The 27,472-nt window shown below is 42.1% G+C and overlaps 1 protein-coding gene across 3 annotated transcripts in view; it reads left to right on the top strand.

Annotated features, from left to right (window-relative positions):
- exoc3l2b (exocyst complex component 3-like 2b) overlaps positions 1 to 27,472 on the top strand; it is a 158,078-nt gene that overhangs the window by 21,500 nt on the left and 109,106 nt on the right. For 2 of the 3 annotated variants that reach the window (XM_034168237.1, XM_034168240.1), the window contains exon 1: positions 7,929 to 8,042. The exons of the other annotated variant lie outside the window; for it this stretch is intronic. The gene's annotated coding sequence lies outside the window, so the exon portion shown is untranslated. Of the gene's footprint in view, positions 1 to 7,928; positions 8,043 to 27,472 lie in introns of those variants that run through there. 3 annotated transcript variants of the gene reach the window in all.

A 27,472-nucleotide genomic window follows, 5' to 3' on the forward strand; every position in this document is an offset into this window, starting at 1 on the left:
CGTTAGTTAATGGTTTTCACAGGCATAACGGCCTCGATCGCGCCGTTGCCAAGAGATGGCTCCAATGCGCAACAGTTCTGTTTACTTCCAGGTTGGTCATTATCATGAACTATCCAGCCTTTGTTTCGTTAACTGGCTTTATTACATTTACGGACCCATACATACTGCATAATGATGTGCTTAGCACTTAGCCTAGCAGTTTCGCTTTTCAGTTTCTTCTTCTGCACTTCAATCAAGCCTTTATGCGCACACAATGCTGCTCAGTGTAACACCGACACCCAGTGACTAGAGAACTGTCACAAATTATTGGTTGAGTTAGCAGGACAGTAAGTGTTGCTACATGATAGCCGCCATTTTTTGAGGTAAGACACTGAAGTTTTGTCAATTAAAATAAGATTAGCCTCCTCTGTGCCAGGCTAGAAACTTTAGTCAGGTAACTCAAAACCTTAGTTGACTAAGTACTTTGTTTAACTTCTAATGTAAAAAAAAAGTAATCAAGTTAGTAAGTTTATTAGACTAAACAAAATTAGACTGCTTTATGAAACCGGGCCCATGCTGCCCTTCAGAAGTATTTAATTTTATACTTAAAGATTTGTGTTTCGATTCTGGGCCTGAATATCTTTGAAATTAAACCTTATTAAATCAACAATACAGCAAAATAAAGATCTATATTCAGAACTTTCACTTCTCTTTTTGTGTCAGTGAAAAACACACTGTTAACACTAATAAAGTTGCCACTGCTGAATCAGCACCACAAGCTTCTCTTTCTGGATTTTACTGAAAAGTTTCAAAGCAGAAAGTATTAATTCACCTCATCATGACACTTAGGGTAAGTGAAATGCTGCTTTGTGCCATGCAAACAGGCTGCATTGTTTGAGAGGCTCCACATCACAGTGAAGGAAAAAGTACTTTGTATTTGTTTGAATAACTAGTCGTACAACACAGGGAGGAGAAAAACATTCATTCTCGATTAAGAAAATTATTCAAGAAAGAAAGTCAAATACAGCAAAAATAAATAAATAAATAAATAAAATTAACAATAAAATTAAAAATGAAAATTAAACTAAAAAAAAAAAAAAAATGATCCAACTCTCTATACTATAGTATAGAGAGTTTAGCAACAGGTCAAGTCAGGTCTGAGAGCATGTGCTGGTGCTACGCTTTACTGCATCCACAACACCACAGAGCCGGCTCGGGTCCTGGGTGGCGAACCACTCAGGCAGATAACCGGTCCATGCCCACATCTCTAAAATAACCATCTATCTGCTGCAACCAGGTGAAACGTGGACATCCCCTTGGCCTTCTTCAGCTACTGGGGTCCTCAAGGACCTCTGTGCTGGATCATACACAGGGAAAGGTGCCGCATGGCCAAAATGTCACAGCTGACACTCCCTCACAATGCAAGTGATACTCCTCATCTTAGTCTCTCTCAGTAATCGCTTGTTTGATACAAAGTCATGCCCAAGGATCCTTCAAAGACACTTAGTACCAAAGACATCCAGTCATCATCTTAGGTCACTGGTTAACATCCAAGTCTCACAACCATACAGCAACAGGCAGCACCAGCACCCTGAAGAGTTGGACCTTTGTTCATCTGCAAAGATATCAGAATCGCCAAACACCTCTGTCCAGCGACCTCATGACTCCATAAGCTTTTCCCAGGTGCCTCTTAATCTCACAGGCCGAGGACCCAGATAAATGTACTGTATGTCACTGCCAAGAGAATGTAAGTAAGTAAGTAAGTAAACTTTATTTATATAGCACTTTTCACAGACCAGGGTCACAAAGTGCTTCACATGATAAAATCAATAAATACAAAATAACACATACAAACATTTAAAAGAAGATCAAGCTAAAATGCAATTTTAAAAAGGTGAGTCTTAAGGTGCTTTTTAAAAGCATCGACAGAGTCTATCGAGCGAAGGGAGCAGGAAAGCTCATTCCAAAAGCGCGGCACCACAGCTTTAAAAGATCTGTCCCCTCGAGTTTTAAAACAGGTACGGGGAACCATCAGCAGGTTCAGGTTGGAGGACCTCAGGCCCCAGGTGGACACATACGGTTGGATCAGGTCCTTGATGTATTCCGGAGCCTGCCCGTGCAGAGCTCTAAATGTAAGCACCAGGATTTTATAATTTATCCTAAACGAGACAGGGAGCCAATGCAGGGACTTGAGTATTGGGCTAATATGGGCTCTCCTGTGGGTGCGGGTCAGAAGCCGTGCAGCGGAGTTTTGCACAACCTGCAAATGAGCCAGTTCTTTCTTATTAAGACACGTGAACAGGCTGTTACAGTAATCCAGTCGCGAAGATATAAAAACATGTACAATCATCTCTAACTGTTCAAAAGACACCATTTTTCGAAGTTTAGAGATATTCCAGATCTGGAAAAAACAATTCCTAACTAACTGTTTCGTATGATGTTCCAGAGACATCCCTTCATCCAAGATAATGCCAAGATTGCGCAGGCTGCCTTTAACTAAACTATTCAGTTCACCAAGGTGCAGCCTGATAGCAGGCATGGCACCCTCCGGAGCAACAATCAATGTTTCAGTCTTATCAGAGTTCAGCTGCAAGCTGTTTTCACTGAGCCATTCCTTAACTTTGGTGAGACAATTGGTTAAAGATATTGAGTTTCTGGGTCTCAGTTGTTTTAAAGGAGCAGTACAGCTGCAGGTCATCAGCATAGAGATGATAAGATACGTCACAAAACTGCTGGATCAACTTGCCGAGAGGGATGATATACAAAAAAATAAAATAGGTCCCAGAACCGAGCCCTGCGGCACACCCCACAAAAGGTCAGCATGCTGACATTGGTGTGTGTGTGTGTGTGTGTGTGTGTGTGTGCGTGTGTGTGTGTGTGTGTGAATGGGTGAATGTGATGCATCCCTGTAAAGCACTTTGCGTGTCTGTTTCAAATCGACAAGTGAAGAGCTACTGCTGTCCATTTACAATCGGGTATCATAAATCTGCAATGTCCTTCATGGTAGGAAACACCCTGGATCCCAGATACATACGTAAAAACAAGTTTGACTCGTGAGGGTGGAACATGGATGACTGCTCTTAGTCTTTACTGGCGCCGGTGTTGGCCAAAAAGATAACAGTGCAGAAAGATGGATCAGCAAAGGCCTGTGTGTAACATAATACTTTGCATCACTGTGTGTGCATGTAGTTGTGTTTGTGAGTATCAGCACAGCAGCGAGAACATAAACTTCATCATTGTGCAAGAATCCTCAAGGAGCAGCTACTCCTTCAAAATCCAGCAGATTGTGATAAGAGATCAGATCTTTGTGCAGCACACAGACAGACAGAAAGTCCTCTGCTTGTCCTCTGTGATAAATATCTTAATCCTTTCGTGTCTCAGCAGGTCTGTGCATAAAACAGACCATCACCCATTCTCACAGGAATGTGAAGCAATTTGGAGTTAATGTGCAAAAAAATGACCATCCCCAATGTGACTGTGTCAAGGTGAGTGTGTGTGTGTGTGTGTGTGTGTGTGTGTGTGTGTGTGCGTGTGTGTGTGTGTGTGTGTGTGAGAGACCTTTGTTGAAAGCAGAGTTAATGAATACTGTGTGGGGTCTTTGTGTGGTGTGTGATCATACCAGCGTGTTTTACTGGCTGATGACTCTGAGCAGTAGAAATGCAGTTCTGCTAACTGGCCGAGTTGTGACAACATTACTTTTGTCAATGTAAAAACAAAAAGTGACGGAAATGGCCCGGGAGGAGATAAAATGAGCAATAGGAAGTACTTTGACAGTGATGCAGGAAATGTACCAAAACCATGACTTGGTTATGTGGTACAACCTTTTTTTTTGTTTTGTTTTTTTTTTGTTTTGTTTTGTTTTTTTGTTTTGGGTAAATATGGGGACTGTAATGCTTCTAAGATTTAGCACTCAGTGTTGACACTTCAAACCAGTCAACTCAAATTACCATATGGGCCACGGGTAGGTTCATATAAAAGCTTGTCTGGGCTGATGACCAGGGGCACCTTGTTCTCTACTAGACCAAAGATTTTCTCCTTAAAATTATTGTGTTGACTTCCAGAAGTAAGCAGCAGTGAAGGAAACTGTCAAATAACTTTATTTCAGGCTACATGTAATTTCAACCACACATGCTCCTAATTTTCATCATGCACTGTATTATCTGATACATATCTAGATACATGGGCTACAATACAATTCAGGAACAATATTTTTTTAATGGTAAATGGTAAATGGACTGCATTTATATAGCGCTTTTCCATCTGCATCAGACGCTCAAAGCGCTTTACAATTATGCCTCACATTCACCCCGATGTCAGGGTGCTGCCATACAAGGCGCTCACTACACACCGGGAGCAATAGGGGATTAAAGACCTTGCCCAAGGGCCCTTAGTGATTTTCCAGTCAGGCGGGGATTTGAACCCAGGATCTTCTGGTCTCAAGCCCAACACCTCAGGACTATCACCTCCCCTTAATCATGAAACAATTGAATTTGATGTGATTTGATTCTGTGTAATATGCAGCCCAGTCTCACTTTTTTTTTTTGTGCTCCTGTCACGAAATGAGTCCAATTTTCATGACGGGGTTTTGTTTAAATCACTATTACTAACCCTACTCCTACCCCCAACCCTAACCTTAGCCATAACCTAACCCTACTCCTTCCCCCGACCCTAACCATGACCACCCCGACCCCCCGCTTCACTTTTAATTTCATGCAGCCATCATGGAATGAATAAGAATGAACTTGCTGCCGTGACGAAAATGAGGCATTTTTAGTCACAGTATTACGAACCAATAGATTAATGTATATTTTGTGCTGCTGAATCATGACTTGGTTGTAATACATATGTAGAAATCCAATGTAATCTGAAGTAATCCAGTTCTTTGTGACATAAATTTTCCTTGATGAAATAAAATAAACCAAAAGTGCCATTTTTGATGTCTTTGATTTCCGCTCTAACATTCAAATTGTTGTCCACAACATGAAATCACTAGCGTGTTGCCTGTGGGGTTCCATGGGGTCCAAATGGGGTAATGTTTATAAAATATGTAGTTGACATTTTTTAAGGGTGGTAATAAATTACCCTCTGCACAGCGCCATCATCAGGCAGAGGAGCTCATTCAGTGGCAGACTGCTGTCCCAGTCCTGCCACACGGACAGATTTAGGAAGTCTTTTGTCCCTCAGGCCATCAGACTGTTTAGCTCTTCCCAACACAGCAAAAACATAATCCTGTGATACATCTGATTAGACCTTTTATTGCTTTTTTCTTTGCACTACCAATAATGTTTACACTGTTTACTTCTTTGCACAACCTACACTGTTTACATTGTGTACTGTTTACATCTGCACTACCTTTTCATTACTGCATTACTACACTACATTTACTCCTCTGTCATATTCTGTGAGACTGGATGCTGTATTCGCACACAAAATTTTATTTTTATTTTTTAGTTAGTGGTTTTTATTGCAGGGGTGGTGGCCAAGTGGTTAATGCACTTGGTTTCAGTCCAGAAGGCTCCGGGTTCAAATCCCACCCCTGCAACATTTCTCCATGTAATGTGGAGTTGCGTCAGGAAGGGCATCCGGCGTAAAACGTGTGCCAATTCAGTGACCCCGAGTGCAAACAAGGGAGTAGCCAAAGGGACTATATAGTTAGTGGTAATGTGTAAGCTGCTGGTATCTATCTATCTATCTATCTATCTATCTATCTATCTATCTATCTATCTATCTATCTATCTATCTATCTATCTATCTATCTATCTATCTATCTATCTATCTATCTATCTATCTATCTATCTATCTATCTATCTATCTATCTATCTATCTATCTATCTATCTATCTATCTATCTATCTATCTATCTATCTATCTATCTATCTATCTATCTATCTATCTATCTATCTTATGCAAAGTTTCTGTTATGATTTTAACTAAAAGTGCAGGAAATTAAAATGCAAAAGCTTTGTGAATAATTGTATTCATTATTTGGCACATGTATGTAGTTGATGTCGTGTTTTACAACAGGCAAGGTTGAGATATTCCCTTTGTTCAGAGCTTGTTTGGTTACCAGTGACTAATTAATGGTGATATCAAGGTCCATTGTTCACTATTGTCACCTAATATCCTTAATTTTTCCAAAAATATTAGTGTTATCCTTTCTGTTTTTGCTGCATTCCAAAATACATAAGCATACCAAACGGCAAACGGCAGCTGTCCATAGTTTCTCGGTGATGGAGGGGAATTATGGTTAGGGTTAGCAGAAGGGGGATAATAATAATAATTATAGTAATAATAATAAAAATGTGTCAAGAAAATGGGTGCGTTTTTGTGTCGGGAGCATGAAAAAAAGCATGAGACTGGGCTGCCTGCACACCTTTCACTGCCCATGCCTGTATAGACAATATATATATATACGAGGTCTATTAGAAAAGTATCCGACCTTATTATTTTTTTCAAAAACCATATGGATTTGAATCACGTGTGATTACATCAGACATGCTTGAACCCTCGTGGGCATGCAAGAGTTTTTTCACGCCTGTCGGTTACGTCATTCGCCCGTGGGCAGTCTTTGAGTGAGGAGTCGCCCACCCTCTCGTCGATTTTTTCATTGTTTAGGAATGGCTCAGAGACTGCTGCTTTGTTTGATCAAATTTTTTTCAAAACTGTAAGGCACAACTGAGTGGACACCATTCGATAAATTCAGCTGGTTTTCGGTAAAAATTTTAACGGCTGATGAGAGATTTTGGTCTGGTAGTGTCACCGTAAGGACGGCCCACGGCGCCTGACGGCGATCTGCGCTTCGAGGCGGCAGCGTCTCGCCGTTTCAAGTTGAAAACTTCCACATTTCAGGCTCTGTTGATCCAGGAAGTCGTCAGAGAACAGAGAACTTTCAGAAGAAGTCGGCATGAGGAGTTTATTCGGACATTCCATTGTTAACGGACATTTTGTAATGAAAGAACGTGCGGGCAGAGTCGCATGTTGGGCCGGACCCGACCGGGGGGTCGCAACAGGAAAAACACCTCCATTGGAAAACTTAACGGGCAAGTTGGAACATGCCCAAGCTGTTAAACAATTTCTCAGTTACTCACTTGTTGAAAGCCATCAAAAGCCGCCTGAATTTTACAAATGGTTTTCAACACGGAGGTGTTTTTCCTGTCGCGCCGCACACAGATTCACCGAGTCGTCACGGAAACGACTCGGCGAATTTGCGCGCACGTCTTTCATTAAAAAATGTCCTTAAACAGTGGAATGTCCGCATAAAGTCCTCATGCCGGTCTCTTCTGAGTCTTCTCTGTTCTCTCACGACGTCCTGGCTGAATTAAGCCTTAAATTAAGATGTTTTTAGGTCAAAACAGGCCAACGACGGCGCCTGGAAGCGCTGCATGACGTCCCGCTCCGTGGGAAGTCCTTACAGCGACAGAAACACCCCATAATCTCTCATCAGCCGTTAAACTTTTCACCGAAAACCAGCTGAATTTCTTGAATAGTGTCCACTCGGATATTCCTCACAGGTCCAGAAAAAGGTTTGATAAAGCAACGCGCGCCGTCTCGAGCAGCATGTGAAACAAAGGAATTCAGCCGAGAGGGCGGGACCACATCTCACTCAAGGCCTGCCCACAGGGAAATGACGTCACCGACACGCGTGAAAAAACTCACGCATGCGCACGAGGGTTCAAGCATGATTGGTGGAATCGCATGTCATTCAAATCCATATAGTTTTTTTTTTTTATAAAACTGCGGGTTAGTTCTATAAGATACCTCATATATATATATATATATATATATATATATATATATATATATATATATATGAAAAAGATAAAAAGATAAAAACAATTTCTTGGAATAAACATAGTTATTTCAAGAAAAAAGTAACAAACAGAGCACAACCACTCTTTCACCTGCGCCATCCTTCATGACTGTTAGATTTCCTACTGCGCCTGAACGCAGCACGCTCTCTTCTCTGTCTGAGAGGTTTGAAAAGTCATTTCCACCGAGGATCTGAGTGCTGCGGTCATCCTGCTGCCGGTGTGAGCCACAGATCTGCCACAATGAGTCCCAGCAGTGAGTAAAACATCACCTACTGTCTGTAGACCACAAAAAACTAGATCTGTAACAACTGCAGAAGAGCTGTCAGTGTTTTTAAAATGCAAACTTTAGACTTGAGACAGCAAGTTGACCCTGTAAATTCAACTTTAGCTGATTATTACAGTTTTATATACTTTTCAGTCACATGATTTTAGGATATCTAGAAAAGTGTTATGCTTTACTAAATCAGCTGCTTTTTTTTTTTTTTTTTTGTCTGTTTTGAGAAAGTTTGATCTTGCTGTGACAGCAGGTCCATGAATGAGGATTAGAGGTTGAAGAGGTCAAAAGGAAAGCTGCAGTTATAACAATCACAATTCATGTAGAAACTGAAGAATTTGGTCCCGCGTGATGCACTCCAGATGGTGCATTTGAGGTAGAATTGTCATTAATTGATTCTCAGTTGAATTTTCAAATATCTACAAGACCCAAACCAGCCTGAGGAGGAGTTTCTTCTACAGACCTCCTCACGAAGTGCAGTTTGTGAGGATGCTGGTGTAAAACCTGAGAGGTTTTTATCATGGGCATTGTATCTTAATATAAAATACTGAAGTACACTCAACAAAAATATAAACGCAACACTTTTGGTTTTGCTCCCATTTTGTATGAGATGAACTCAAAGATCTAAAACTTTTTCCACATACACAATACCACCATTTCCCTCAAATATTGTTCACAAACCAGTCTAAATCTGTGATAGTGAGCACTTCTCCTTTGCTGAGATAATCCATCCCACCTCACAGGTGTGCCATATCAAGATGCTGATTAGACACCATGATTAGTGCACAGGTGTGCCTTAGACTGCCCACAGTAAAAGGCCACTCTGAAAGGTGCAGTTTTATCACACAGCACAATGCCACAGATGTCGCAAGATTTGAGGGAGCGTGCAATTGGCATGCTGACAGCAGGAATGTCAACCAGAGCTGTTGCTCGTGTATTGAATGTTCATTTCTCTACCATAAGCCGTCTCCAAAGGCGTTTCAGAGAATTTGGCAGTACATCCAAACAGCCTCACAACCGCAGACCACGTGTAACCACACCAGCCCAGGACCTCCACATCCAGCATGTTCACCTCCAAGATCGTCTGAGACCAGCCACTCGGACAGCTGCTGAAACAATCGGTTTGCATGATCAAAGAATTTCTGCACAAACTGTCAGAAACCGTCTCAGGGAAGCTGATCTGCATGCTCGTCGTCCTCATCGGGGTCTCGACCTGACTCCAGTTCGTCGTCGTAACCGACTTGAGTGGGCAAATGCTCACATTCGCTGGCGTTTGGCACGTTGGAGAGGTGTTCTCTTCACGGATGAATCCCGGTTCACACTGTCCAGGGCAGATGGCAGACAGCGTGTGTGGCGTCGTGTGGGTGAGCGGTTTTCTGATGTCAATAATGTTGTGGATCCAGTGGCCCATGGTGGCGGTGGGGTTATGGTATGGGCAGCCGTCTGTTAAGGACGAAGAACACAGGTGCATTTTATTGATGGCATTTTGAATGCACAGAGATACTGTGACGAGATCCTGAGGCCCATTGTTGTGCCATACATCCAAGAACATCACCTCATGTTGCAGCAGGATAATGCACGGCCCCATGTTGCAAGGATCTGTACACAATTCTTGGAAGCTGAAAATGTCCCAGTTCTTGCATGGCTGGCATACTCACCGGACATGTCACCCATTGAGCATGTTTTGGATGCTCTGGACCGGCGTATACGACAGTGTGTACCAGTTCCTGCCAATATCCAGCAACTTCGCACAGCCATTGAAGAGGAGTGGACCAACATTCCACAGGCCACAATTGACAACCTGATCAACTCTATGCGAAGGAGATGTGTTACACTGCATGAGGCAAATGGTGGTCACGAAGATACTGACTGGTATCCCCCCCAATAAAACAAAACTGCACCTTTCAGAGTGGCCTTTTATTGTGGGCAGTCTAAGGCACACCTGTGCACTAATCATGGTGTCTAATCAGCATCTTGATATGGCACACCTGTGAGGTGGGATGGATTATCTCAGCAAAGGAGAAGTGCTCACTATCACAGATTTAGACTGGTTTGTGAACAATATTTGAGGGAAATGGTGATATTGTGTATGTGGAAAAAGTTTTAGATCTTTGAGTTCATCTCATACAAAATGGGAGCAAAACCAAAACTGTTGCGTTTATATTTTTGTTGAGTGTATGTGCCTCACTCAGATCCACTTGGCAAATTCATGCTCTCCATTGTGGCGTGGACAAACATGGTTTGTGGTCATAAAATGTTGAGAAACCTTTGACACGTCTTGTTAATAAATGAACCTGACAATATGTCAGCAAAATGTGCTGAGCGCATTTCATTGCAAGTAACCTGCGTGCTTTCCAAGAGAAATAGAAAATTAAGCAAATTAATATGAAGTGCAATGTGGTCATTATTTTTATGCTTGATGATAATTTTTTTAATTGCCATTTTCCAAAATATAAACAAACAAACAAATAAATAAATAAAAAGTGTGATGGGACCTATAAAACACCATAGTGGCCAGTGTATAAATGAAACATTTCGGGCACTATGTTATACCTGGTGCAAATCCAAAATTTTCAACTGATACATTTGTGATTTTTATACCCAGCACACATATTGTGTACGTAACAAACCAGCCCCAACCGACGTTGGTGGAAAATGAAGCAAAGACAGAAGTGTCAAATGTTGCACTTCCTTGAATGGCTACTTGAGGGACCTTCAAAGCATTAGTAATGTTTCTGTACCCTTCCACCAGATTTGTGTCTTGAGACAATCCTGTCTCAGAGGTCTACAGACAATTCCTTTGACTTCCTGCTTGGTTTGAGCTCTGACATGCACTGTCAACTGTGGGACCTTATATGCAGTCAGGTGTGTGTCTTTCCAAATCATGTCCAATCAACTGAATTTACCCCTGGTGGACTCCAATTAAGCTGTAGAAACATCTCAAGGATGATCAGTGGAAAGAGGATGCGCCTGACCTCAATTTTGAGTTTCATGGCAAAGGCTGTGAATACTTATGTATATGTGATTACTTTGTTTATTATTATTATTATTATTATTATTATTACTGATAAATTTGTAAATATCTAAAACTTTTTTGCATTATTATTATGGGGTATTGTGCATAGAATTTTGAGGGAAAAAATGAATTTCATCCACCTGAGCTCAATTTTGAGCTTCATTGCAAAGGCTGTGAATACGTCCATATGTGTCTTTGTAGGTTTCTGTTTTTTTTTTTTTTTCAATTGTTAATACATTTGAAAAACTCTAAAAAAAAAAAAAAAAAAAAACTTTTTTCACATTGTCATTATGGGGTATTGTGAGTTTTTTGAGTGGAAAAAAAAAACATCCATTTTGAAATAAGGCTGTAGCATAACAACATGTGGAAAAAGTGAAGCACTGTGAATACTTTCTGGATGCACTGCATATATTACATTTATTTCATGAATGTTTTTAATTAGCAATCATTGAGGGTTAAATGAGCCTGCAGCATGAAAGTCCTCTGGTTCACATGACAGAATTATGCTTTTTACTATATTATTTAAGTTATATCTTCTTGGGAAGGTGATTTTGTTGCAAATTACATCCATACGAAAAATATTTCATAGGTGCTTGACTAAGCAGACTGGGAAAATAATGGATATTTTTATTTTATTTATTTTTTTTTATCTGACTTATTTTTCATCGGTTTCATATGTTCAAAAGTTTCTGTCCTGGTGGGGGTTCTCGCTGGCTTGATTTCTCACAGTATTGATGATATCATGGCACACTATCACATTAGAGATGTCTATGACGCAGGTTTGTTGAGCACACTCCCAAATGCGCTTGTTCGATGCACTTTAGACCGTGTGCTCCAGGTCATCAAGAGAGGACATTTGTGTCTCAACTGGAGATGATTATAAAAGTATGCAAATATTAGAATCTAAGCCCTGAATACATGAAAGAAACTTTGTTGAATTATTTAGCGACTGATGGCTGCTTTGTTGAATGAAAAGCTTTTGATACACGTCACAGTGCAGACCTGCACCGTGAAGTCTTCACTTAGTCTTATGTTAAACTAATGGAGATTTGCTCTTTCTGATAAAACTCTTATGCTTGTCAAATAAAACTGGGTAACGTCTGAAATCCAAAGTTGATTGTCCATATAGCTTTCAGTGTTTTTTTTAAATAAGCATTTTAAAAAGTATGCTGAATTGAGTCTTACTTAAATTGGTGCTCAGTGTGAAAAACCTTTACCTCGTAGAAACTGATATTCCTCTTTAAAAAGTTCTTTGGGTAGCAAATACAGGAGTTTTCCAGGACTGACTCATCAGGATTGTCATGCTGACGCTCAGCACCTGATGACATCGTCTGGATTCCGGTTGGATTTGTGACATTAGAGGGTGGTGAAAACAGTGCTTTCTAGAGAGGGTTTGTATCATCCCGTTGTTCCTGTCATCCCCGCATAATACAGAGATTACTGCTTGTTTTTGCTTCGTGAGCGTCTTACTGCAGTCATGCTTTCACTGGTGTATTGTTCACATAATTTAAATATGTGTCATGTGATGATTAAATGTGTGAAACAGCATTTTCATGTGGAGAATTCATTAATGCCGCCATACTTGATCCAGCTCTCTACACTTTTTTTTTTACACTGATCTGTGGAGCAGGTAGCTCAGTAGAAAAGGAGTTGTGCTGTTAGACATGGACCTGTGTTTGATCCCACTCATGCTACCTGTCTGTGTCCTTGGAGAAGACAGTTATGCTCCGGGTCCTCCAGGCCAATACAGGACTTAATTCTTCTTCATCCACCATAGCTCATAAGGAGGAATTGTTTAGGCCAATTTAGGCCAAATTTGACAAAACGAGAGGCTGCTGAGACAAAAAAAAAACATTGTCTGCTATGTGTTGGCCTGATTCTTTTAGATCTCAGAAGGAAATCAAAGTGGATCTTGGTTAACACTTAGATGGGAGACCTCTTAAGAAAAAATATATTTTTGAAATTTTTGCAAATTTATTAAAAATAAAAAACTAATATGTCACATGTACATACGTATTCACCTTTGCTCAGTACTTTGCTGATGCACCTCAACAATTACAGCCTCAAGTCTTCTTGAATATGACACCACAAGCTTGGCACACCTATCTGTGGACAGTTTGGTCCATTCCTCTTTGCAGCACATCTCAAGCTCCATCAGGTTGGATGGGGAGTGTCGGTGCACAGACATTTTCAGATCTCTCCAGAGATGTTCAATCTGATTCAGGTCTGGGCTCTGGCTGGGACACTCAAGGACATTCACAGAGTTGTCCTGAAGTCACTCCTTTAATATCTTGGCTGTGTGCAGAGAGTCATTGTCCAGCTGAGAGATGAACTGTCGCTCCAGTCTGATGTCAAGAGCACTCTGGAGCAGGTTTTCATCCAGGATGTCTCTGTACATTGCTACATTCCTCTTTCCCCTCAATCCTGACTAGTCTCCCAGTTCCTGCCACTAAAAAACATCCCCACAGCATGATGCTGCCACCAACGTGCTTCACTGTAGGGATGGTGCCTGGTTTCTTCCAAACATGATGCCTGGCATTCACTCTAGAGTGTTCAATCTTTGTCTCATCAGACCAGAGAATTTTATTTCTTATGTTCTGAGAGTCCTTCAGGGCAAACTCCAGACGGGCTGCCACGTACCTTTTACTAAAGAGTGCCTTCTGTCTGGCCACTCTACCATACAAGCCTGATTGTTGGATTGCTGCAGAGATGGTTGTCCTTCTGGAAAGTTCTCTCCCACAGAGGAATGCTGGTGCTCTGACAGAGTGACCATCTGAGTAAGGCCATTCAGCCCCAACCGGCGTTGGTGGAAAATGAAGCAAAGACAGAAGTGTCAAATGTTGCACTTCCTTGAATGGCTACTTGAGGGACCTTCAAAGCAGCAGAAATGTTTCTATACCCTTCCCTAGATTTGTGCTTTGAGACAATCCTGTCTCGGAGGTCTACAGACAATTCCTTTGGCTTCATGCTTGGTTTGTGCTCTGACATGCACTGTCAACTGTGGGACCTTATATGTAGACAGGTGTGTGCCTTTCCAAATCATGTTCAATCAGCTGCATTTACCCTACATAGACTCCAGTTAAGCTGTAGCCACATCTGAAAGATAATCAGCTTCATGTGTCAGGATTCATGGCGTGGAATGGACAGAATGGTGGACATTATATGCAGACTCACAGACTCGGGTGGTGGGGTAATAAAGAAGGCCTTATCTTGAATTAACAGGCAAAGGTACGGTACACAGGTAATCAGACAGGGTAGCAAAGACAACCGGCAGACGTGAGGCTGAGGCAAGGTCAAAAAACAAGCACAGTTCAAAACACAGTCAGTCCAAATTCAAAGACTGTGGCAAAAAGCAAGGTAAAAAAAAAACACAGCAAGGTCATACAGGGTAGATTGGATGGTCATGGACAAAACAAGGCTGGACTGCAGACAATAAGGTCAAATGAACTGGCAAAGAACAGAGAAACATGCAAGGCTTAAATAACAGGATGTGATTAAGGAAAGTGAAAACAGGTGTGTGAGAAAGTTCAGGAAGGAGACAAGGATGGGGCAAGCAGGAGCAAGAGAGTACAATAAAATAAACACTAAGCAGACAGAAAGAGGCGTGGAAGAAAGACAAAGATGAAGTGAACAGGTGCAAGAGAGTGCAGGAAAGTAAACACTAAGCAGACAGAAATAAACTGGAAAGTGAGTTCCAAACATAATGTAAAATAATTTACACATGGAAGGAGCAAAGAAACAACCAGGAAATCAAAGGTGAGAACTAAAAAGTGATCAACAATAGAATTAAAGGCTGGGGCTGAAAGTAGAACAGAACCAACATGTGGAAAAATATAACAAACAGAAATTACAAGCAATAACTACTGTGGTAAAATGCAAAATAAAACCAGTGAATAAAGTAATCCTAAACTGAAAATCAAAGACAGTGGATTGAAGACTGGGGACATGGACACAGACAAAACCATGATAAAAACCCAGACATGGGGCACATCATGACATCATGGCAAAGACTGTGAATACTTATGTTGTGAAAGTGTAGTAACACGGACCCATAACAGGGGGCGTAAATGAATGGACAATAGATGAGCCAAAAAATAACAATTTAATGTTGTGAATGTGCACAACGGAATACAGACAATTGCAGATTTAGAATCAAGTCAAATATACAAAGGTGACGTGTGGGCAGGCTCGAGGATAGAAGACGTCTGTCCAGAGAAGAGCCGGGCCCCACACGATTTCCATTGCCCACGGATCTGGAACACACCAAGTCCCGAGTTCCCAGGTGGCCACCGTCTCCAGCTGTCAGATCTGGTACTGCTGGCAGGAAGCAGAAACAGTTTAATGGTGGGTGTGTGCACACCCAGCAAACAGTCAGCAAACACAGTCCCTCTTCTGGTGGGAAAAACACCTCCACCTCAAACACAGGAACACAGTTTGTGCAGTCCTTATGGAAATACTTAGCAAGTTTGGAGTGAGGAGCGAAATGCGTCAACTCCTCCCAAAATCCACAAACTCGGCTATCATCCACAACTTGGCTTCTAGCTGTAAGTATATCACAAGCAACAACTGCAAAGGTTCAGACATAAGCAATGTGCATTCGGCACAAAACGGCTGAGAGTTTACCTGAGAGGTAGAACGATATCTCAGCAGCGAGGTGGAGTTGCTGCCCGGCTTTTGTGGAGATGGTGGTAATGAGTGACAGCTGTCACTCCCTGTTGCTCCTGTGATGCGGTTGCGCCCCCTCATGCCTGAAGCCCACACTTCAGGCAGGGCGCCCTCTGGTGGTGGGCCAGCAGTACCTCCTCTTCAGCGGTCCACACAACAGGACCCCCCCCTCAACGGGCGCCTCCCGGCGCCCGACCTGGCTTGTCGGGGTGACGGTTGTAGAAGTCGGCCAGGAGGGCCGGGTCCAGGATGAAGCTCCTCTTCACCCAGGAGTGTTCTTCGGGTCCATACCCCTCCCAGTCCACCAAATACTGGAACCCCCGGCCCTTACGACGGACGTCCAGGAGCCTGCGAACAGTCCAGGCAGGCACCCCGTCGATGATCCGGGCAGGAGGCGGCGCCGGTCCGGGGGTGCAGAGGGGTGAAATGTGGTGAGGTTTGATGCGTGACACATGGAAGACCGGGTGGATCCGCAGTGAAGCTGGGAATTGTAGCTTCACTGCGGCAGGACTGAGAATCTTGAGGATTTTGAACGGTCCGATGTAGCGGTCTTTCAATTTTGGTGATTCCACCTGTAAGGGGATGTCCTTGGTGGAAAGCCATACCTCCTGCCCAGGCTGGTATGCAGGGGTCGGGGAACGCCAGTGGTCTGCATGGGCCTTGGCCCTCGTCTGGGCCTTCAGCAGGGCAGAGCGGGCGGTGCGCCACACCCGACGGCATCTGCGAAGGTGGGCCTGGACCGAGGGGGCACCGACCACACCCTCCACCACTGGGAACAATGGGGGCTGGTACCCCAAACACACCTCAAATGGGGAGAGGCCGGTGGCAGAGGACACTTGGCTGTTATGAGCATACTCGATCCAGGCCAGATGGTCACTCCAGGCCGCCGGGTGTGCAGAGGTCATGCAGCGGAGGGCCTGTTCAAGTTCCTGGTTCACCCGCTCTGCCTGTCCGTTCGTCTGTGGATGATACCCAGACGAGAGGCTCACGGTGGCCCCCAGTTCCATGCAGAAACTCCTCCAGACTTGAGAGGGGAACTGAGGACCACGATCCGAGACAATGTCAGTTGGTATCCCATGCAGATGTACAACGTGGTGGACCAGGAGGTCTGCAGTCTCCTGGGCTGTTGGGAGCTTGGGGAGGGCCACGAAGTGGGCCGCCTTGGAGAATCGGTCCACTACCGTGAGGATGGTCGTCATGCCCTGGGACGGCGGGAGGCCCGTGACAAAGTCCAGGCCGATGTGTGACCAGGGACGATGAGGCACCGGAAGTGGCTGGAGGAGTCCTTGAGTCTTCTTGTGGTCCGCCTTGCCCCTGGCACAGGTGGTACAGGCCTGGACATATTCCTGGATGTCGGCCTCCATGGACGCCCACCAGAAGCGCTGCCGGACCACTGCCACGGTTCTTCGCACCCCTGGGTGACAGGAGAGTTTGGAACCGTGACAGAAATCCAGGCCTGCAGCTCTGGCCTCTGGTGGGACGTACAGTCGGTTCTTCGGACCGGTCCCCGGGTCCGGGCTCCGTGCCAGGGCCTCCCGGACGGTCTTCTCCACGTCCCAGGTGAGGGTGGCCACGATAGTGGACTCGGGGATGATTGGTTCCGGAGGATCTGACAGCTCCGTTTTGACCTCCTCTTCATGTACCCGGGACAAGGCGTCGGATCTCTGGTTCTTGTTCCCGGGGTGGTAGGTGATCTGGAAGTCAAAACGCCCGAAGAACAGTGACCAGCGGGCTTCAATCAATCAATCAATTTTATTTATATAGCACCAAATCACAACAAACAGTTGCCCCAAGGCACTTTATATTGTAAGGCAAGGCCATACAATAATTACGTAAAAACCCCAACGGTCAAAACGACCCCCTGTGAGCAAGCACTTGGCGACAGTGGGAACGAAAAACTCCCTTTTAACAGGAAGAAACCTCCAGCAGAACCAGGCTCAGGGAGGGGCAGTCTTCTGCTGGGACTGGTTGGGGCTGAGGGAGAGAACCAGGAAAAAGACATGCTGTGGAGGGGAGCAGAGATCAATCACTAATGATTAAATGCAGAGTGGTGCATACAGAGCAAAAAGAGAAAGAAACCTCAGTGCATCATGGGAACCCCCCCAGCAGTCTAAGTCTATAGCAGCATAACTAAGGGATGGTTCAGGGTCACCTGATCCAGCCCTAACTATAAGCTTTAGCAAAAAGGAAAGTTTTAAGCCTAATCTTAAAAGTAGAGAGGGTGTCTGTCTCCCTGATCTGAATTGGGAGCTGGTTCCACAGGAGAGGAGCCTGAAAGCTGAAGGCTCTGCCTCCCATTCTACTCTTACAAACCCTAGGAACTACAAGTAAGCCTGCAGTCTGAGACCGAAGCGCTCTATTGGGGTGATATGGTACTATGAGGTCCCTAAGATAAGATGGGACCTGATTATTCAAAACCTTATAAGTAAGAAGAAGAATTTTAAATTCTATTCTAGAATTAACAGGAAGCCAATGAAGAGAGGCCAATATGGGTGAGATATGCTCTCTCCTTCTAGTCCCCATTAGTACTCTAGCTGCAGCATTTTGAATTAACTGAAGGCTTTTCAGGGAACTTTTAGGACAACCTGATAATAATGAATTACAATAGTCCAGCCTAGAGGAAATAAATGCATGAATTAGCTTTTTCAGCATCACTCTGAGACAAGACCTTTCTAATTGTAGAGATATTGCGTAAATGCAAAAAAGCAGTCCTACATATTTGTTTAATATGCACATTGAATGACATATCCTGATCAAAAATGACTCCAAGATTTCTCACAGTATTACTAGAGGTCAGGGTAATGCCATCCAGAGTAAGGATCTGGTTAGACACCATGTGTCTAAGATTTGTGGGGCCAAGTACAAGAACTTCAGTTTTATCTGAGTTTAAAAGCAGGAAATTAGAGGTCATCCATGTCTTTATGTCTGTAAGACAATCCTGCAGTTTAGCTAATTGGTGTGTGTCCTCTGGCTTCATGGATAGATAAAGCTGGGTATCATCTGCGTAACAATGAAAATTTAAGCAATACCGTCTAATAATACTGCCTAAGGGAAGCATGTATAAAGTGAATAAAATTGGTCCTAGCACAGAACCTTGAGGAACTCCATAATTAACTTTAGTCTGTGAAGAAGATTCCCCATTTACATGAACAAATTGTAATCTATTAGACAAATATGATTCAAACCACCGCAGCGCAGTGCCTTTAATACCTATGGCATGCTCTAATCTCTGTAATAAAATTTTATGGTCAACAGTATCAAAAGCAGCACTGAGGTCTAACAGAACAAGCACAGAGATGAGCCCACTGTCTGAGGCCATAAGAAGATCATTTGTAACCTTCACTAATGCTGTTTCTGTACTATGATGAATTCTAAAACCTGACTGAAACTCTTCAAATAGACCATTCCTCTGCAGATGATCAGTTAGCTGTTTTACAACTACCCTTTCAAGAATTTTTGAGAGAAAAGGAAGGTTGGAGATTGGCCTATAATTAGCTAAGATAGCTGGGTCAAGTGATGGCTTTTTAAGTAATGGTTTAATTACTGCCACCTTAAAAGCCTGTGGTACATAGCCAACTAATAAAGATAGATTGATCATATTTAAGATCGAAGTATTAAATAATGGTAGGGCTTCCTTGAGCAGCCTGGTAGGAATGGGGTCTAATAGACATGTTGATGGTTTGGATGAAGTAACTAATGAAAATAACTCAGACAGAACAATCTGAGAGAAAGAGTCTAACCAAATACCGACATCACTGAAAGCAGCCAAAGATAACGATACGTCTTTGGGATGGTTATGAGTAATTTTTTCTCTAATAGTTAAAATTTTATTAGCAAAGAAAGTCATGAAGTCATTACTAGTTAAAGTTAAAGGAATACTCGGCTCAATAGAGCTCTGACTCTTTGTCAGCCTGGCTACAGTGCTGAAAAGAAACCTGGGGTTGTTCTTATTTTCTTCAATTAGTGATGAGTAGTAAGATGTCCTAGCTTTACGGAGGGCTTTTGTATAGAGCAACAGACTTTTTCCAGGCTAAGTGAAGATCTTCTAAATTAGTGAGACGCCATTTCCTCTCCAACCTACGGGTTATCTGCTTTAAGCTGCGAGTTTGTGAGTTATACCACGGAGTCAGGCACTTCTGATTTAAAGCTCTCTTTTTCAGAGGAGCTACAGCATCCAAAGTTGTCTTCAATGAGGATGTAAAACTACTGACGAGATACTCTATCTCACTTACAGAGTTTAGGTAGCTACTCTGCACTGTGGTGGTATATGGCATTAGAGAACATAAAGAAGGAATCATATCCTTAAACCTAGTTACAGTACTTTCTGAAAGACTTCTAGTGTAGTCGGAGAGAAAGAGTCTAACCAAATACCGGCATCACTGAAAGCAGCTAAAGATAACGATACGTCTTTCGGATGGTTATGAGTAATTTTTTCTCACACAACAACTTATGTACATGTGATTCCTTTTTTTTTTTTTTTTTTTTTTTTATTATTGTTATTGCTAATAATACATTTGCAAAAATCTAAAAAAAAACAACTTTTTCACATTGTCATTGTGGGGTATAGTGCATAGAATTTTAAGGAAAAATGAATTAATTATGGAATAAGGCTATAACATAACAAAATGTGGAAAAGCTGAAGTGCTGTGAATACTTTCTGCTTTCTGGATGCACTGTGTGTGTGTGTATGTATACATATATATATATATATATATATATATATATATATATATATATATATATATATATATATATATATATATATATATATATATGTGTGTGTGTGTGTGTGTGTGTGTGTGTGTTTGTGTATATTTGTTAAAATTACATTTATTGTGACTGTTAAATGCAACTGTGGTAATATGTCAGTTGATTTTGGTTGACCCTGAAATGTCAAACTCAAGGTCAGAACTGTTTAACTCAATTTTAGAGACAGTGTGGATTCAACATTTTTGAAGGGTTGTTTGTCAAGGATAAAGTTCATGAATTCTCAAGGTATCTCACTGAGCAGTCCCATCAACCAAATCAAATTCTTTGTTTAAAGGGGCTATGGTGTGGTCCATGTTTGACCTCTGGGCTGTGAAGTCAGGCAGCTCTGGTTGCTGAGCAGCAAATAGCTGCACAGCATTTCTTCCCTAGCTTAATTTTTAAAGGAGATACGGCTTTTTATGCAAACCACATGGAAATCAAATCAAGGTTGGAGGTGCAAAGAATGTGGATCAAATTTAGATGATCAGTACAATTTCTTTCCCCACACAAAAAAAATGCAAACATAAATCAATTAGCAGATGACAATGATAAATATACAGCTCTGAATCTTTGATTGTATTATCACTTACTGTACTGTCCAGTGCATCCACAGAGCTCAGTGCACTGGAGTGTGGTCTTATAACAGCTGCATCTTCCTCTGCAACCCTTCTTGCAATTGCACTTGTTCAACTCTCTACAAGTAAGGCCAGCTTCAGGCAACGTGGTCCACAAGGGACCCCAGTTTCCTGCCTCATCCTTACACCATCTCCAGTCATCAGGGGATGGGAGTACAGGACATGGGACCATAGCCTGTCCCCACACATGTCCAGCCTGATATGCCGCCCGCTTGAGATGCTGGTGCAAGGCTGCAGCACTAGGTGGGATGTGCTCCAGACTACAATTTCCATAAGCAAATAAATGCTTCCTAGCTTCATTTACTGTTGTGAATGTTGATGTTTGACTGTATAAGAGTAAAGTGTTCAAGTTGGGTGAAGTCAGTGGAGCTGATCTCAGACACTGGCTTGGACAGTTTGTTGAACACCTCAGCCATTTGTGGTATTGAACACCAGATGTCCCAGACAGGCTTTTTGCCTACACCAAACATGGAAGATACCGTATCACAGCCACTAATTGCATGCAAGTATGGTAGACCATCTGAAGCTGGTCCAAGCTTGGCTGCATTGTCATGGGCAGCTAAATAATGCAGAGATGTACCAGAGTCAAATGCCACCCATATACTGCAACCATCTAGGGCCCTGGATACCACTATAGCCAGAACCACAACATCGGTGTCTGATGCATGTAATTCAGTTTCTCTGTATTCATTCTTGTGGGTATGTTGAGCATGCAGGATCATGCAGTAGTCTGCCTCCTCATGTGAGCAAGGTGATATGGATATTGAAAATGGCGGAAATCTGCCATACTGGATTTATGCAAATTAGACATAGAAGCGTTAGTCAGATCGCTTGTCTCCATCTTTATTTGGAATCAGATCAGCCTACCAAAAAAACCCCAGTACACAAAGTTTCATGCTTGGTTCCAAAAGTGCACAACTTTTTCACCTATCCCGTCCATTATCCATCCAGATGGTACTTCAAAGATAAGGATTTGTACACTTCAAAACATATGAGGTCTGTCCATAAAGTAACGGTCCTTTTTATTTTTTTCAAAAACTATATGGATTTCATTCATATGTTTTTACGTCAGACATGCTTGAACCCTCATGCGCATGCGTGAGTTTTTCCACGCCTGTCGGTGACGTCATTCGCCTGTGAGCACGCCTTGTGGAAGGAGTGGTCCCGCCCCCTCGTCGGATTTTCATTGTCTGGAAATGGCGGAATGAAAAGGACTTTTTTTCCATCAGAAGTTTTTCAGAAGCTGTTAGAGACTGGCACCTGGAAACCATTTGAAAAATTTATCTGGCTTTCGGTGAAAATTTTACAGGCTTCACAGAGAATAAGGACTTTAACTACAGCTTTAAGGACCCCTTTAAGGACGGTCGGTGCACCGCGCTCCGAGCTGCGATGTTGCGGCACAAACCACTGGATCATTTCTAAGCTGATGGCTCTGTGGATACGAGACCGTCGTGTGCTCTTTCTCTGGTTATCACAAGAGTTGGACATCAGCCGTTTTCTGGCAGATTTCACTTTTAACAAGAGATTTTGTCATGGAAAGCCGCGCGGAGGCTTCGCGCGTCACGACCGATTCGCTGATGAAGCGAGACAAAGGAACACCTCCGTTTCGGAGTGTTAGAGGACAAGTTGGGACATGGTTGATTCATTTAACCAACACAAAACTTAGCGTGTGTTTTGGTTTTTACAAATAAATGTGCATTTGTAAAATGTCATTTTTTTTCATTTGTTAAAAAAAGGCATTTGCAAAACTGAAAATTCTGTTTCTTAAGTTGTGATTCAGCCAGGCAGCAACAACCGTGTAAAATAACCAGGCGTCATTCACACTGCCATCCAGTAGATGCAGTGTTCTATGCATTTTATCGCATCTACTGGATGGCATATTACATACTGGCATATTATGTTACTATGCTTTTTACTTTTTTACTCTTTTACTATGCATTTTCATCTTTGAATTCATTTTATCTTGTTTTCTGAATTGTTTTGTGTGAAGCGCCTTGGGGTGACTCTGTTGTGATTTGGCACTATATAAAATGAATAAATTGAATTGAAAATGAGGCTCAGTTTACCCATAATGCAGTTTGGCATCTGTGTGTGTTAATCTTCAACTTCAGAATTAGTGCATTATTTTAAAATTAAAAGATATGTGCTATATTTTCACTTTGTACAAATGACAGACTTGACATTAATGTAGTAAAACTATCCGGAATAATTTGGTTTATAAATCAAAACCAGGAGTAAAACCTGCTTTCCTTTTGAGGACCTCGGCCTCACGGCTGAAGCGCTGTATCTTGTGAGTGGAAATGATGCTTCTTTACACCAGTTGGCAGGGTGCACAAAGACTGAAGCACTGGCTTGTTGGTTGTGTTGGGTTTGTGATTGTCTTTGATTCTAATCAGAAGTGTTGGCGGTGTTTAAACTCAAATCCGGCCAGTCAGTAGTTGAGTGTACCGGAGACAATACTGAAAGTTATCGGTTAGCTAAAGTTTTTTCGTGGTTTATTGGTTTTATAAACGTTAACTTTTCAGTTAGCCGATGAGCGGTTATCAAAGAAAAGCGCTATATAAATGCAGTTCATTTACATTTATAACACATAAAAGCAGGATGTTTTTACTGACAAATACAGTAGGACAACCCAAAATAGATGCTTCAGTGTGCATTTCTTAATTAATTTCAGTGATCAATCCAACACTAAGCCAGTTGAATGCTGTGGTACGAATTTCCGGCTTAGGATACTCAACAGGAGTGTGCATTCTTGCTTACGTGGCATACTTTCTCCATAGTGAACACACACACACACACAATGCAGACTGGATTAGACTTTGGTCGCTGGGGATGGAGCCATTAAAGGTTTACTGCAGTGATCAAGTGTTATAAAGGAGAGTCATCATGGAAAAGAACACAAAAACCCTGAGCAAGAGCAAGACACACCGACACTGTGAGCCAACAAACTTTATATTTCAAAGACTGAGCACTTCTGAGTGCACAGCCACATTGTACCTGGAATTACATCTATTCTGAACAACTCTGCAGCACTTGATTAAGTCATCTGTCAGTGATTATTAAAGTGAAGGGAGTGCCACATTTTTCACTCAAGCTACTCAAGTAGTTTATGTCTACCTGGCTTAGAATAAAGGCATGTTCACAAGATTAAACAAAAAATGTTTTGTACACTCCATTAGTGTGTGTGTGTGTGTGTGTGTGTGTGTGTGTGTGTGTGTGTGTGTGTGTGTGTGTGTGTGTGTGTGTGTGTGTGTGTGTGTGTGTGTGTGTGTGTGTGTGTGTGTGTGTGTGTGTGTGTTGGGGAAAGTTGGTGGTGTGGTGATAGGTTACCAGTACAATACCATTTCGGGAGGTTACACATCAGAAGTTCAGTTTATCTGAACTGTACCACTCAGAAACTAACATGTTGTTAGAATTTCTGCAGCAACAAACTACATTCATTTGACCTTTAAAACAACATTAAAATATATTTAATTACATACCAGCCCTCGGTCATTGCTGCTGGGTTTGTTAGAAACACATTGACAGTCTCAAACAGGTAGTCTCGGCATGGCTAATGTTTAGCTTTTCAACAAAGAAACAAAAGCATACAACTGTTTTCACAGCAACGTTAAGAATTCCAGAAGGCAAACTAAAGCTGTTTTTCCACTTTAGTGTGATCACAAAATTACAGTTGAGTTATTTCTCTGAAACCCTTTAATTGAACATCATTTATCATTTTGCTGTAGCATGACTGAAAACTGTGGGGATCATTATTCATGTGTTGACTGTAAGCAAGTGGTTGATGCAGTTCTTGGTTCTGTTTCCACATGAAGTATGATCAGGTTCTGACCCCAGTGCTGTAACATGTGTGGTTTGAACAGCTCATTTGTACCTCTCAGTAACATCATTTCACATTAAATATTTTAGTATTTTTCTTAAACATTATTCAATGATGTCACTAATGAACTATAGCACTGGTGCACATCACCAATATTCATTGGAAATTCTAACCTGGTGAGTTAGTTTAACTCAAACAGTTTAAGGAAGCCAATTGTCTTAAAACGTTAAATGTACTATACTTAAATACGTCATTATTGTTTAATTGTTTAAAAGAATTGTGGTTGATTTCTGTTTCTTGAAATAATAAAATTCCATATACAGTAAAACTCACCTAAGCTGTCATTGTATAAACTGGATATTCACACTCATCAGACAAAAGTAAAAGGCCCAATGTTTTGTATGGTTTTCCACATAATAAAGACTGTATATACTGGATTTTGTATAATGTATTTTTGCTCACATCTGACAAAGCATCTTCTCTGATCGTAATGTATTTCCATTAAAAACCTCTCGCATTGGACAGAGCAGTCTGGACATGCCAAGTTGTAACAGAGGAATGAAATGAAGTCCAGCAATGACACCCACCAATTTGCGGAAAGTGAGTACCGTATTTTCTTGATTAAAAGCCCAGGTGTTTATTTTTTTCAAACCGTGCTCAGACCCAGCACCTAAACGAGGCGGGGCACAATTCAAGGCTGGTGATTATTAAGCCCCTTTCACATCGGGCCCACTTTGAGTTGCTTCGTGCAGCGTCATGACAATGCCACGTGGAAGCAACCCAGTGCCGAGACGATGTAGCTCAACATCACAACAGTGCGAGGGACGCAAAGGACAAAGCAAATCAGACACCAAAAATTAAACGTTTAATTTTTTTGTGTCCTGTGCTAGACGCAGAAAGGAAGTGGTTTCAGCGCAAGTCAGAGCAACACCACGGTACTCAATGTGACTGGAAGCCACACACTCACAATACAATGTTACCAGATGCCAGTTTATGATTCCTGCTGTGTTCCATTATTCCCAAAGTATAAATCACACAGGATTGTTTTTATACTGTGTACACAATGCAGTAAAACTACACGGTTAAAGAGCACAGAAAAAAAAAGCTGCTGCTGCAGCTATTCACTCTTTTCTCACAACTGTGTTTAAATAAAGTCCATAAAAGTCCTGCTCATAGACTGACTGCCAGAGACAGGACATGTCCACGTCCAGTAAAAAGTCCGGACATCTCCAGTCCACTCACGGACGATTCATTCGTGTGCGCACATGCGAACAATTAAAAGAAAAATAACTGGCTGGCTGCAGCTCTACACTTGCCCCTCAGACTCTCTCATCATTGTGTTAAATAAAGGACAAAAAAGGACACAAGTCCTGCTCACAGACTGATTTCCAGAGACAGGACATGTCCACATCAAGTATAACTCCAGACATCTCCATATTTACACATGGATGGTTCGTTCGCGCGCATGCGCGCACATGCACAAGCAGCTCGCTGTCAAAGGAAGAAAGATAAACTATAACAGAACTCAGACCTGCAGCTCAGCACATGAACAAATATAAACTAGAAGAGAAATCAGAGTGCACAGTCTGGATACAGCCAAACTGTGCTGATTCCTCTGTGCAGAGAACCTGCAGGCAGACTGTCTGCAGGGTCTGCGTCCTCGCCTCCTCTCTGCCCCCTGCTGCACGCACCTGACACAGACATTCCTGCATCGTCACGATGCCACATGAAGCAACTCAAAGCAGCCCCTATGTGAAAGGGGCTTTAGTAAAGTTCTGCTTGCTGCCTGCACTGTACTATGGTGTTAAGTTTCACACATATCCCTTGGTGTGGTGAACCAAAGACAACCGCTTTAGATCAAAGCCCTCTGCATAGCTGTGAACCCTCTCCGCAGCCTGATTAGCACTTGCTAAACAATGGAGACCGCAAGGGCTGTGATTTGTCACTTTTACATTTTCACTCCTTCCTCTCCCGTCATATTTTAAAAGTTTTTGCAGTGCTCCCGCAGATTACATTTCGATCATGGATCAAATACATTTTATTGAAAAGTCTGCAAATATGACCAACTTTACAACACAGAGTCAAAAAAAGACACGCAAATGACCTGCACCTGAGAGAATTCTTTATGTCAACCTTGGCCTCTGCTCTAGCACCGCCCATGCAAGGAAATGTTCGACATTTGACATTTCGTGTTCCACTGTGGATTCAAAATTTAGCACTTCCTATTTCAGTCTCAAGCTCCCACGAGATCTCATTTATTGTAAAACCAGGAAGTGTTCAACATTTGACTTTTTTTATTATTTAATGAGACAAGCAAAAAGTTACACAGAAACCTTAGAGAGGATTAAATACAACAGCAAAAACAGCATACTAAATAACAGGTTAATTAAAACAATCAGATCAAATCAGATCGGGGGGAATTATTTTTAAAAAACTTTCTAAAGTTAAACACATTTGACATTTCCTGTTTCACTGTGGACTCAAAATTTGGTACTTCCTGTTTCAGTCTCAAATTGTCACTAAA

This window comes from Thalassophryne amazonica, chromosome 4 (assembly GCF_902500255.1).
Source record: "Thalassophryne amazonica chromosome 4, fThaAma1.1, whole genome shotgun sequence".
Taxonomy (NCBI): domain Eukaryota; kingdom Metazoa; phylum Chordata; class Actinopteri; order Batrachoidiformes; family Batrachoididae; genus Thalassophryne; species Thalassophryne amazonica.